Consider the following 13964-nt stretch of genomic DNA (forward strand, 5'->3'; position numbering starts at 1 on the left):
TCCCCATAGTGTAAAAGCAGTCTAGTTGAGATGATGTATCCTGACCAACAGGGGGTGCTTCACCCTATCTATGAAAGTAGAACATGAATTTAAAGCATGGTCAATCTGCATCTGCATTAGCCATGCAGCATTTACGGCGTTTGCAGAGGTCAGGGCATTCATACTTGTGCTTTGCAGAGCTGTTGTGAAGGAAGTGAGTTTGTGCTCATATAGGACCTCCTGCCCTCACCTACTGTCAACTAGTCATGTCAATGCAGAGCTTTATGGAGCCCTAGAGTTGTTACAAAAAGAGGAAAAGAGGCTCCGTGGGAGTGCGGTATGGAGCTCAATTTGGCCTGTGCCTACGGCAGCTCCGCAAAGGCTCACACTGTTCAAGCACCTCGGGCCACATTTTCGTATCGAGCATAAGTTTTCTCTTAGAGTACAGGCAGGCATGCCTGAGCATGACTGACTAGGCTACACCCTCCCCTTCTCCTGGGAAGAAACCTGGGGACGCATAAGTAACATGAAGTGTCATTACTCTGGCCGTTTGGGTGTAACGATTACCATTTGAAATAGCGTAGAAGTACGTTCTCACTGGTTTCATAATCACAGAGCTGCCAAATATCGCCTCGGCGGTAAATTCCAAAGGGCTTGCATATTCTTTCACAACTGCAAAATGGGTACGAGTTAAAAATAAAAATAATTCCAAAAATTGAACGCCTTGCTTGCTTTACCTTACTTACACATCATAGTGAGTGTAAATAAAGCATAAATAACAAGTGTTTGCTTATTTTTATGAACCTCTTGCCTATTTTTACAGTTGCAAAAGAATACGCAATATTCTATAGAAGCAAAAAGACGACGTCTGGGTTTTTCCTGACCTGCGGTTTGCCATTTATTTCTTGTGGCCTCGTGCAGCCAGGGCTATTGCCAGTGCCGTGCAAAAGTTTTTATCCCCCTTTCTGTTTTTCCTATTTTGTTTCATTACAGCCTGTAATTTAAATTGATTTTTATTTGGATTTCATGTAATGGATTTACACAAAATAATCCACATTTGTGAAGTGAAATGAAAAAAAATTACTTGTTTCAAAGAATAAAAACAGGAAAGTGGTACGTGCGTATGTATTCATCCCCAAATGCTTTGAACCCCCTAAATCAGATCTGATTGCACACAGGTAGATTTTAAGTGTCACATGATCTCAGTATATCTACACCAGTTCTGCAACACCACTAAGCAAGGGGCACCACCAGGGCAAGCGGCACCATGAAAACAAACGAAGCTCTCCAAACAGGTCGGGGACAAAGTTGTGGAGAAATACAGATCGGGGTTGGGTTATAAAAAAATATCAGGAACTTAGGACATCCCACGGAGCACCATTAAATCCATGATTAAAAAATGGAAAGAATATGGCACCACAACAAACCTGCCAAGAGAGGGCCGCCCACCTAAACTCACGGACCAGGCAGGGAGGGCATTAATCAGAGAGGCAAAAAAGAGACCAAAGATAACCCTGAAGGAGCTGCAAAGATCCACAGCGGAGATTGGTGTACCTGTCCATAGGACCACTTTAAGCCGTACACTACAGAGCTGGGCTTTATGGAAGAGTGGCCAGAAAAAAGCCATTGCTTAAAGAAAAAAATAAGCAAACATGTTTGGTGTTCACCAAAAGGCATGTGGGAGTCTCTCCAAACATATGGAAGAAGGCACTCCGGTCAGATTAGACTAAAATTGAGCTTTTTGGCCTTCAAAGAAAATGCTATGTCTGGCGCAAAACCCACTGCTGTACACCAGTGGAACCCATCCAACTTGAAGGAGCTGGAGCAGTTTTGCCTTGAAGAATGGGAAAAAATCCCAGTGGCTAGATGTGCCGATCTTATAGAGACATACCCCAAGAGACTTGCAACTGTAATTGCTGTAAAAGGTGTCTCTACAAAGTATTGATTTGGGGGGGTGAATAGCTTTGCACACTCAAGTTCTATTTTTTTTGTTGTCTTGTTTGTTTCACGATAAAAAATATTTTGCATCTTCAAAGTGGTAGGCGTGTTGTGTAAATCAAATGATACAAATCCCCCAAAATCCATTTTAATTCCAGGTTGTAAGGCAACAAAATAGGAAAAATGCCAAGGGGGTGAATAATTTCGCAAGCCACCGTAGTTCTTGTCATTTTGGTTATTGGGTTAATGGCCATCTGTTTTGAACCTGTGTCTGCCCATCTTTCCCAGGATGCATTTGGAGACCTGGCTCTGTTCTTCAATGACCCCTATGGCAGCAAATGCATCACAACATCCAGTCAACTCCGGCCACATTTTCAGATCAAGCAGAAGTTTGCTCTTAAGAGGACAGGCAGGCATGCCTGAGCATGACAGACTAGGCTACATCCTCCCCTGCTCCTAGAAGAAACCTGGGGACGCAGCAGTATCATGAAGTGTCATGACTGTGGCTGCTTGGGTGTACCGAAAACCGTAGAAGTAAGTTCTCACTGGTTTCATAAACATAGAATCAAATTTGAGCGCGCTTACATGTTCTTTCACAACTGTGAAATGTGTATGCAGTGGGGTGGGGGTCTATTGATCTATATTAAATTGTTTTAAGAAAGTCATACCAAGGATAATTTTGCTGTTTGGATTTTAAGACCCCTTGAAGTATATCTTTTTTTTTTTTAATTACAAAATAATTTTATGAAAAATGTAATTTGGCCTTACTACTTAAATTATCCCATACAAATGCATTGAGTAACAGTCTCACTATGGAACAACAGAAGCCCCCCCCCCCCCCCCCAAAAAAAATAAAAAATCGAAAGGAAGTTTGTTCTGAAGTGTCTCTTATATCTGAGTGATATATAAGAAATATCAGGAAACACAATTGTTTTTCTTTCATGTATTTAACTTGTTTTTGTCCCTAAACAGTCTGTGTACAGTACCAGTCCAAAGTTTGGACACACCTACTCATTCAGGATTTAAATGTATTTTTACTATTTTCTACATTGTAGAATAATAGTGAAGACATCAAAACGTGAAATACACACATGGAATCATGTAGTTACCAAAAAAGTGTTAAAGAAATCAATTTATTTTATTTTGAGTTTATTCAAAGTAGCCACCTTGAAGACAGCTTTGCACACTTGGCATACTCTCAACCAGCTTCATGAGGTAGTCATGTGGAATGCATTTCAATTTCAACAGGTGTGCCATGTTTAAAGTTAATTTGTGGAAATAATGCGTTTGAGGTAATCTATTGTGTCTATCGAGTGCTATGATGAAACTGGCTCTCATGAGGACGGCCACAGGAAAGGATGACCCAGAGTTACTTCTGCTGCAGATGAGTTTATTAGGATCTCTTTTAGTCCTCCATTTGGAGTAATCTTCCAAGAGTCCTTCAACATTAAAATACCATTTATAATACGATCACATTTTCACATTTAACACACTATTACAGACATAATACACTGACAGATTGACCAGATAAATACTCTTAACAGTGAAATTATAGATTGATTCCTTCATCTACCATATTCCTGTACAACCTTCCAATTTATTATATTTAAATGGTCCTAAAGTATTGTTTGAATTTATATATTGAAAGGTTTCTGGTTTGCTCAGATACAATTTTCCATTTCTTTATTGCTCTAAATTGAAATTTTATTTAGCCTATTTCTCTTTTCTGTCTGTCCACCATCTGTGTTATCCAATCTATTCCTAGTACTTACTGAATGTTTGTCTCTAACCAACTGAATGCTATTATGAATGGAGTTAGTCCTCTTTAAATGGTGTACATTGCGAAATTAAATAAGCATGTTTTTTTTCTCAATTTTCTTGTTGATTGATGACCAACCAAGAGCATTGTGCATGACTACAACAGCACCTTAAACCAATCCTTGCTGCTTTGTTCTGTTCAATCTGCAGCCTGCTGACGCATTTCCCCAGACCACAGAACAGTATTTCACCTGACTCCCAATGTAATGCTTGAGTTGTTTGCTTAATCAGTCCTTGTAAATATTTAGCTATCCTGATCATGCATGCTGTTTTAATAAAAAAATGTTTTTACATAGATTTGTTTTTTGAGACCATGAAAAGCAGTTGTCTAGCTGCACTCCTAGTAGTTTAGTTTCTGCTACTTCCTCAATTGGTACTCCCCCCCCCCCCCCCCCATACTTAATTGTATCCCATGTTGTGTTGGCCTTTTCCTGGTGGAACAGACCAACATAACTTTGGTTTTCTAAGTGTCCAAAACCAGGTTGTTCCGGCAAACCCACTACATCTATTTGTAGAGCTTGCTGTACCCGTTGAACCGATTGTCTTGCTGTATAAATTGTAGTTTCATCTGCAGATGTAGTAGCTTGAGTTGCAGATAAGGCTAAAAGAAGGCCGTTGGTTTTGTCGTGGAAATTCTTACACAGGGACACTCAGTCAATCTTACATGAATCCTTGTTTATTGTTAGCGCTCTGGAGAGGTTCCAGACCAATATCTCATTAGGCTTCTTTCTTTCTAAGGGGAGACCTTGAAACTGAGATTGATAATTAGTTCTCAAAACGCGGTCTGGGCGTACTGCCGAATTGCAGCTACTGAAAGTGAGTGAAGATTTGTACAGTCAGCCACTTGCATGAACACAGATTGTTTATTAGAACAGCACATTAATTGAAGACCGAAATTAGTTATAAGCACAAACATTAAAATTCCTATTACAGTATATATTAAATAAAGATGTGGCCCAAGGCAGCTGCCATGCGGTATTCCACTGTTTAAAGCATGAGGGGAAGAAAACTATATATATGTATATGTATCTGATATGACTGTACGCAATACAATGCTGCCGCCTCAAGCCCATAATGCAATAATTTTGTCAATTATTTAATGATCCACTAAATCAAGTACTGCACTAAAATCTAAAAATAGTACCACCACAACCTGCCATTATCCATAGCATTGAGCCTGTGGTCAGTCATGTCAACCAATGCACTGGTAGTGGAATGATTTTTGCCTTATAAAGGCTGATTGGCTGTGATCAGATCATTCTTTTCCATATACTCCCATATTTGTCTACTCACAATACCCTCCAATATCTTACTGAGTGAATGGGGTAGACTAATTGGTCGACTATTGGCAGGAATAATGGGTTATTTGCTGTCTTTTGGGATTGGACACAGTTTAGCTTCCATACATTTGACTATATCCCCTTTTCCAGTGACCAAATAAATATGTATTTCAGTGGAGTTATAATCTGGGGAGCAGCACAGTGAAGCAAAACATTATCCATAAGATCATAACCTGTAGATTTACCATCAGGTAATGACTTCAACAGGTTTAACACCTCCTCCACTGTAGATTTACCATCAGGTAATGACTTCAATAGGTTTAACACCTCCTCCACTGTAGATTTACCATCAGGTAATGACTTCAATAGGTTTAACACCTCCTCCACTGTAGATTTACCATCAGGTAATGACTTCAATAGGTTTAACACCTCCTCCACTGTAGATTTACCATCAGGTAATGACTTCAATAGGTTTAACACCTCCTCCACTGTAGATTTACCATCAGGTAATGACTTCAACAGGTTTAACACCTCCTCCACTGTAGATTTACCATCAGGTAATGACTTCAACAGGTTTAACACCTCCTCCACTGTAGATTTACCATCAGGTAATGACTTCAACAGGTTTAACACCTCAACTGACACTATTTGTAGATTAAAAGAGCATTTGTTTTGTTGTTGCTCATGATCATCAATTCATCGGACTATCGCTTGTTTGGAAGAATGGGTGATTACATTATCGCTCAGTAAATCAATTTTCTTTGTAAAACAATCTGCAGAATGATTGGCAATATCAGCTGGTTTTGTTGTTCTTCCGTCAACCTCGACACTAGATGGGTATGATGAAATAGATGTACCAAGTAAGCCCTGAACTGTATTCCATAGCTTTTTTAAATCAATTTTACAATCAATAAAAGCATTTTTGTAAAAAAACATTGTTTTAATGATTTAATTTAACTGCATAATTACATAATGTTCTATAATTCTGTTCATAATTTTCTAGTTCAGATTTGGTTTCTAAGACTTTTGCCATATTTGGAGATGGACGAGCCCCAACTGTCCTCTTTCTTACTGGGGCATGATAGTCCATTACCCCAGTGAGCAAATCAATAAAACATTCTGTAGCGTGATTTAAATCATCCCCTAGATAAATCAGCTCCCAGGGTACAGCAGCCAAATCATTTTGAAATAGCTCATGTTTAAATGTGTAAACATTTCTCTTGACCACGATCCTTGGGGGTTTCTTTGGAACCTTGGTGTTCATGATTATGGTCTATCCAGCCCACTGGCATTGATCTGGTTTGTAAGCATTGCAATGGTACATTACAGAAGATCAGATCAATGCACGTGACTGAACGGTGACCTAACTTAGTTGATGATCTAGTTCTATCATTAACCATCTTTTTTCTAACCACAGCTCTCGGCATATCTCATTCATTTAGTTATATCTAAATTACAATTTATATTAAAATCACTCAAGTTCAATACATCTGTGACCTTGTCAAACCCAGTGCATAAATCATCCAGATAGGACACCTTAGAGCTAGGAGGTCTATACACACATCCTACCAATATGGGTGCCTGGTGAGGCAGATGTACCTGAGCCCATAGTACCTCTACTTGACATACATTAAGGTCATCCCTTCTCTTAGAGGGTGTATGATTCTGAATGTACAGAGCTACACCCCCACTATTCCTATTCCTGTCCCTTCGATGTAGACTATATCCATCAATGTTAATTTGCCCATCATTTACAGATGCATCCAAATGTGTTTCGGTCAAAGCTAAAATATGAATATTACTGATGTTGACCACGTTAACCTTGTGTATTTTGTTAGGAAGGCTATATACATTAACCTTAGCTATGTGCAACCCTTTCCTTGTCAAGTGGAGATCAATAGAGCATGTATTCATTATAGTGGAGATCAATAGAGCATGTATTCATTATATTGGAGATCAATAGAGCATGTATTCATGTATAGTTGAAGTTGTCATGATACACTACAACACAAACTCAGATTTGAACATTGGATTAAAATAGCCAGGGAGTTACTCTAGAGTGTGGTGGATGAATCAGAATTAGTTGGGTAATTTAAGTAATTAAGATGTAATATCTGCATAATATTCTTATGTGATATACTTTTTATTAGAATGTATTTATAATTGCAACTGCCAACACTAGAGTAATTTCTTCCCTCAGCTGGGGCTCAGTCACTTGAGGTCAGGCTTGTCTTTTACATGTCTCTGGTGCTATGCAGAATATCAGAAAGGGAAGAGGACAGGATGGAACATTGTCTTCATATGTGAATGTATCTGTTTAACCATGTGAAGGGATGGCGTGATTAAGGGGGAATCGATTACTTTCTCCACAATGTCTGTGCGCAAGTCACTCCCCTCAGTGAGTTTGTCCAGGAGAGTGGTCAAGAAGGGGTTTTACTTTAGATGGGAGTATATAGAGTTGACAATTGAGTTATGTCATTGGATGAGGTAATGGTTCTGTGCTGTGAAGTACTAGGAATGAGATTAGAACCTAATTTTAGGGACCAAACTGAACGATAATTTATAGCGAATGCTATCTGGCTATGGGATACTCCTCTCTCTCAAGTAAAAGTCTTTCTTTGTGAACTGTTCCTGAGATCTGTGGTTCGTCATGTAGGTTGAGAGGGGTGTATCTTGGCTATAAAAGATATTTGTAATATTCTGTAGTCACTTTCAATGGTTCATTAGAGAGAGCGCATCATTGAAAGTCAAAGGCTATTGCAAAGCTCTTATTATTAAAGATGTTGTTTAAGTATAACTCTGACTGGTGTGTGAAGTTTAACTCTCCTCATTTGGTAAAGCAGAAATATGCCACCACAAGTCCCGATACAGTTGGATTAAAATAGCCAGGGAGTTCCTCTAGAGTCCCTATACAGTTGGATTAAAATAGCCAGGGAGTTACTCTAGAGTCCCGATACAGTTGGATTAAAATAGCCAGGGAGTTACTCTAGAGTCCTGATACAGTTGGATTAAAATAGCCAGGGAGTTCCTCTAGAGTCCCGATACAGTTGGATTAAAATAGCCAGGGAGTTCCTCTAGAGTCCCGATACAGTTGGATTAAAATAGCCAGGGAGTTCCTCTAGAGTCCCTATACAGTTGGATTAAAATAGCCAGGGAGTTACTCTAGAGTCCCGATACAGTTGGATTAAAATAGCCAGGGAGTTACTCTAGAGTCCCGATACAGTTGGATTAAAATAGCCAGGGAGTTACTCTAGAGTCCTGATACAGTTGCCCGTTGATGTAAAGTTTATTCATCACCAAGGAGATTTGTTGGTTCAGGCAATGCTTTTTTTTCATAATGGGATAGTTTTTTTCTCCTTTCATTGATCTCTGTGGGGAAGTGATCATTCATTCCAAAATCAGTGTTTGAGTTCTCTGCCCCTGCTCTTCGCCATTTCCTTTTGCTTAAAATGTGCAAAACATGCAATAACAGCCTGTGGACTATTCCCAGAGGCCTTGCCCATTCTATGGACTGGAGAAAGTGACATTTACGCCCATCTGTGGGCAGTTTCATTTGAGGTGACATAGTCACAGCTTCTGCTGTTGTCATTCTCTGGTATCCCTGAAAATATTAGATTGTCCCGCATTGATTGTCCCCATGGTTTCTTTAAGTAGTTTGTTCTCCCTTTGCATCAACTCCACCTTGCCAGCAATAGAGTCTACAGTACCTTTCAACACTGTCTTCTCTTTCCTTAGATCGACAATCGGACATTGGCTGAATTCTAGATGTCGTCTTGTAGTATATCCAAGATATCAAGGTTGGCAAGCCTTTCATTGATAGATTTCAACAAGTCAACATCCATATCCGTAAACCACTCTCCACGCACACCCGCTTGTTTGGGGATGGTTTGATGCCATTGTTGATACGGCTTTGCCAACTTGGATATGGTTTGTTTTGTTGAATGGGTTTGTTGTCCTTAACAGTGCTTGAAACCAGTGACATATTTCTTTGAGATCGTCAGTACCTTTCGTCAGTGAATCATTCAAGCTCTTCCATGGATTCTGAATCATCTAGCGTGTTTGCAGGCAGAGTAAAATAATGACAAAACAACTGATGTATCTTTCTGGACCTACAGTTGAAGTCGGAGGTTTACAGTGCCTTGCGAAAGTATTCTGCCCCCTTGAACTTTGCGACCTTTTGCCACATTTCAGGCTTCAAACATAAAGATATAAAACTGTATTTTTTTGTGAAGAATCAACAGCAAGTGGGACACAATCATGAAGTGGAACGACATTTATTGGATATTTCAAACTTTTTTAACAAATCAAAAACTGAAAAATTGGGCGTGCAAAATTATTCAGCCCCCTTAAGTTAATACTTTGTAGCGCCACCTTTTGCTGCAATTACAGCTGTAAGTCGCTTGGGGTATGTCTCTATCAGTTTTGCACATCAAGAGACTGAAATTTTTTCCCATTCCTCCTTGCAAAACAGCTCGAGCTCAGTGAGGTTGGATGGAGAGCATTTGTGAACAGCAGTTTTCAGTTCTTTCCACAGATTCTCGATTGGATTCAGGTCTGGACTTTGACTTGGCCATTCTAACACCTGGATATGTTTATTTTTGAACCATTCCATTGTAGATTTTGCTTTATGTTTTGGATCATTGTCTTGTTGGAAGACAAATCTCCGTCCCAGTCTCAGGTCTTTTGCAGACTCCATCAGGTTTTCTTCCAGAATGGTCCTGTATTTGGCTCCATCCATCTTCCCATCAATTTTAACCATCTTCCCTGTCCCTGCTGAAGAAAAGCAGGCCCAAACCATGATGCTGCCACCACCATGTTTGACAGTGGGGATGGTGTGTTCAGCTGTGTTGCTTTTACGCCAAACATAACGTTTTGCATTGTTGCCAAAAAGTTCAATTTTGGTTTCATCTGACCAGAACACCTTCTTCCACATGTTTGGTGTGTCTCCCAGGTGGCTTGTGGCAAACTTTAAACGACACTTTTTATGGACATCTTTAAGAAATGGCTTTCTTCTTGCCACTCTTCCATAAAGGCCAGATTTGTGCAATATACGACTGATTGTTGTCCTATGGACAGTCTCCCACGTCAGCTGTAGATCTCTGCAGTTCATACAGCCTCTTGGCTGCATCTCTGATCAGTCTTCTGCTTGTATGAGCTGAAAGTTTAGAGGGACGGCCAGGTCTTGGTAGATTTGCAGTGGTCTGATACTCCTTCCATTTCAATATTATCGCTTGCACAGTGCTCCTTGGGATGTTTAAAGCTTGGGAAATCTTTTTGTATCCAAATCCGGCTTTAAACTTCTTCACAACAGTATCTCGGACCTGCCTGGTGTGTTCCTTGTTCTTCATGATGCTCTCTGCGCTTTTGACGGACCTCTGAGACTATCACAGTGCAGGTGCATTTATACGGAGACTTGATTACACACAGGTGGATTGTATTTATCATCATTAGTCATTTAGGTCAACATTGGATCATTCAGAGATCCTCACTGAACTTCTGGAGAGAGTTTGCTGCACTGAAAGTAAAGGGGCTGAATAATTTTGCACGCCCAATTTTTCAGTTTTTGATTTGTTAAAAAAGTTTGAAATATCCAATAAATGTCGTTCCACTTTATGATTGTGTCCCACTTGTTGTTGATTCTTCACAAAAAAATACAGTTTTATATCTTTATGTTTGAAGCCTGAAATGTGGCAAAAGGTCGCAAAGTTCAAGGGGGCCGAATACTTTCCCAAGGCACTGTACATACACTTAGGTTGAAGTCATTAAAACTAGTTTTTCAACCACTCCACAAATTTCTTGTTAACAAACTACAGTTTTGGCAAGTCGGTTAGGACATCTACTTTGTGCATGACAAGTAATTTTTCCAACAATTGTTTACAGACAAATTATTTCACTTATAATTCACTGTATCACAATTCCAGTGGGTCAGAAGTTTACATACACTAAGTTGACTGTGCCTTTTAAACAACTTGGAAAATTCCAGAAAAAGATGTCACGGCTTTAGAAGCTTCTGATAGGCTAATTGACATAATTTGAGTCAATTGGAGGTGTACCTGTGGATGTATTTCAAGGCCTACGTTCAAACTCAGTGCCTCTTTGCTTGACATCATGGGAAAATCAGAAGACATCAGCCAAGACCTCAGAAAAATAATTGTAGACCTCCACAAGTCTGGTTCATCCTTGGGAGTAATTTCCAAATGTCTGAATGTACCACGTTCATCTGTACAAACAATAGTACGCAAGTACAGTGGGGCAAAAAAGTATTTAGTCAGCCACCAATTGTGCAAGTTCTCCCACTTAAAAATATGAGAGAGGCCTGTAATTTTCATCATAGGTACACTTCAACTATGACAGACAAAATGAGAGAAAAAAATCTGGAAAATCACACTGTAGGATTTTAATGAATTTATTTGCAAATGATGGTGGAAAATAAGTATTTGGTCAATAACAAAAGTTTTTCTCAATACTTTGTTACATACCCTTTGTTGGCAATGACAGAGGTCAAATGTTTTCTCTAAGTCTTCACAATGTTTTCACACACTGTTGCTGGTATTTTGGCCCATTCCTCCATGCAGATCTCCTCTAGAACAGTGATGTTTTGTGGCTGTTCCTGGGCAACACAGACTTTCAACTCCCTCCAAAGATTTTCTATGGGGTTGAGATCTGGAGACTGGCTAGGCCACTCCAGGACCTTGAAATGCTTCTTACGAATCCACTCCTTCATTGTCCGGGCGGTGTGTTTGGGATCATTGTCATGCTGAAAGACCCAGCCACGTTTCATCTTCAATGCCCTTGCTGATGGAAGGAGGTTTTCACTCAAAATCTCACGATACATGGCCCCATTCATTCTTTCCTTTACACGGATCAGTCGTCCTGGTCCCTTTGCAGAAAAACAGCCTCAAAGCATGATGTTTCCACCCCCATGCTTCACAGTAGGTATGGTGTTCTTTGGATGCAACTCAGCATTCTTTGTCCTCCAAACACGACGAGTTGAGTTTTTACCCAAAAGTTATATTTTGGTTTCATCTGACCATATGACATTCTCCCAATCTTCTTCTGGATCATCCAAATGCTCTCTAACAAACTTCAGACGGGCCTGGACATGTACTGGCTTAAGCAGGATTTGAGTCCCTGGCAGCGTAGTGTGTTACTGATGGTAGGCTTTGTTACTTTGGTCCCAGCTCTCTGCAGGTCATTCACTAGGTCCCCCCGTGTTGTTCTGGGATTTTTGCTCACTGTTCTTGTGATCATTTTGACCCCACGGGGTGAGATCTTGCGTGGAGCCCCAGATCGAGGGAGATTATCAGTGGGCTTGTATGTCTTCCATTTCCTAATAATTACTCCCACAGTTGATTTCTTCAAACCAAGCTGCTTACCTATTGCAGATTCAGTTTTCCCAGCCTGGTGCAGGTCTACAATTTTGTTTCTGACAGCTCTTTGGTCTTGGCCATAGTGGAGTTTGGAGTGTGACTGTTTGAGGTTGTGGACAGGTGTCTTTTATACTGATAACAAGTTCAAAAAGGTGCCATTAATACAGGTAACGAGTGGAGGACAGAGGAGCCTCTTAAAGAAGAAGAAGAAGTTACAGGTCTGTGAGAGCCAGAAATCTTGCTTGTTTGTAGGTGCCCAAATGCTTATTTTCCACCAGAATTTGCAAATAAATTCATAAAAAATCCTACAATGTGATTTTCCAGATTTTGTTTCTCATTTTGTCTGTCATAGTTGAAGTGTACCTATGATGAAAATTACAGGCCTCTCTCATCTTTTTTTTTTCAATTTAAAGTTTTATTAAGTTTTCTTGTTTTTCAATCAACCAGCAAAACACATTCCACATTCACAGGTGTGACAGGCTTAAAAAAATAAAATAAAAAAGTAAAAAAAATACAATAATAATACATTTGAAAAAAAATACAATTAAAATGAAAGATGAAGAATGTGTTTTTTTTTTTTTTTTTCCCTTGGTGCATATATATATATACATGAACGTCAGAAAAACTGACATATTTGGAAAATGTGGAAATGATCATTGTAACCTACAGTGCTGTGAAAAAGTATTTGCCCCTTTTAAAATGTTCTCTACTTTTGCATATTTTTGATACTGAATTTTCAACCAAAACCTGATATTAGATAAAGGGAGCCTGAGTGAACACATAGCACAACAATTACATACTGTACTTATTTCATAAACAAAGTTATGCAGTACCCAATGCCCTTGTGTGAAAACGTAATTGCCCCCACTCTCAATAACTGGTTGTGCCACCTTTTTAGCTGTAATCACTCCATCCAAAAGCTTCCTGTAGTTGTTGATCAGTCTGGAGGGATTCTGGCCCACTCTTCCATGTAACTCCGTGACATTTGTGGGTTTTCAAGCTTGAACTGCTTGTTTCAAGTCCTGACACAACATCTAAATTGGGATTAGGTCTGGACTTTGATTAGGCCATTCCAAAACTTCAAATGTGTTGCTTATCAGCCATTTTCATGTAGACTTGATTGTGCGTTTTGGATCATTGTCCTGCTGCATGACCCAGCTGTGCTTCAGCTTTAGCTCACAGATGGATGGCCTGACAGTATCCTATAGATTTATCTGATACAGAGCAGAATTCATGGTTCCTTCTATTAAGGCAAGTCGTCCAGGTCTGTTGGTATGAGGTTCATACTGTGGAATGCAGTGTTTGGTTTTCACCAGGCATAATGGGACCATGTTGTCCAAATAGTTATAATTTTGAATAATCTGTCCATAGAACATTCTTCCAAGACTTGATGATCATCCAGGTGCTTTTTGGCAAACTTCAGTCATCTTTTTGGATGACATGGGTCCCATTATGCCTGGCGAAACCCAAACTCTACATTGTGTTTTGAGAACATTTGCCGCGACCTTACGAATGTTCTGGGAACTTCACAGAACCAATTTTAGGTTTGCTGGGTAGTCTGTCATGCTCAAGAATACCA

Source organism: Oncorhynchus mykiss, chromosome 6 (genome assembly GCF_057628025.1).
Source record: "Oncorhynchus mykiss isolate SJ-2025 chromosome 6, ASM5762802v1, whole genome shotgun sequence".
NCBI classification, from domain to species: domain Eukaryota; kingdom Metazoa; phylum Chordata; class Actinopteri; order Salmoniformes; family Salmonidae; genus Oncorhynchus; species Oncorhynchus mykiss.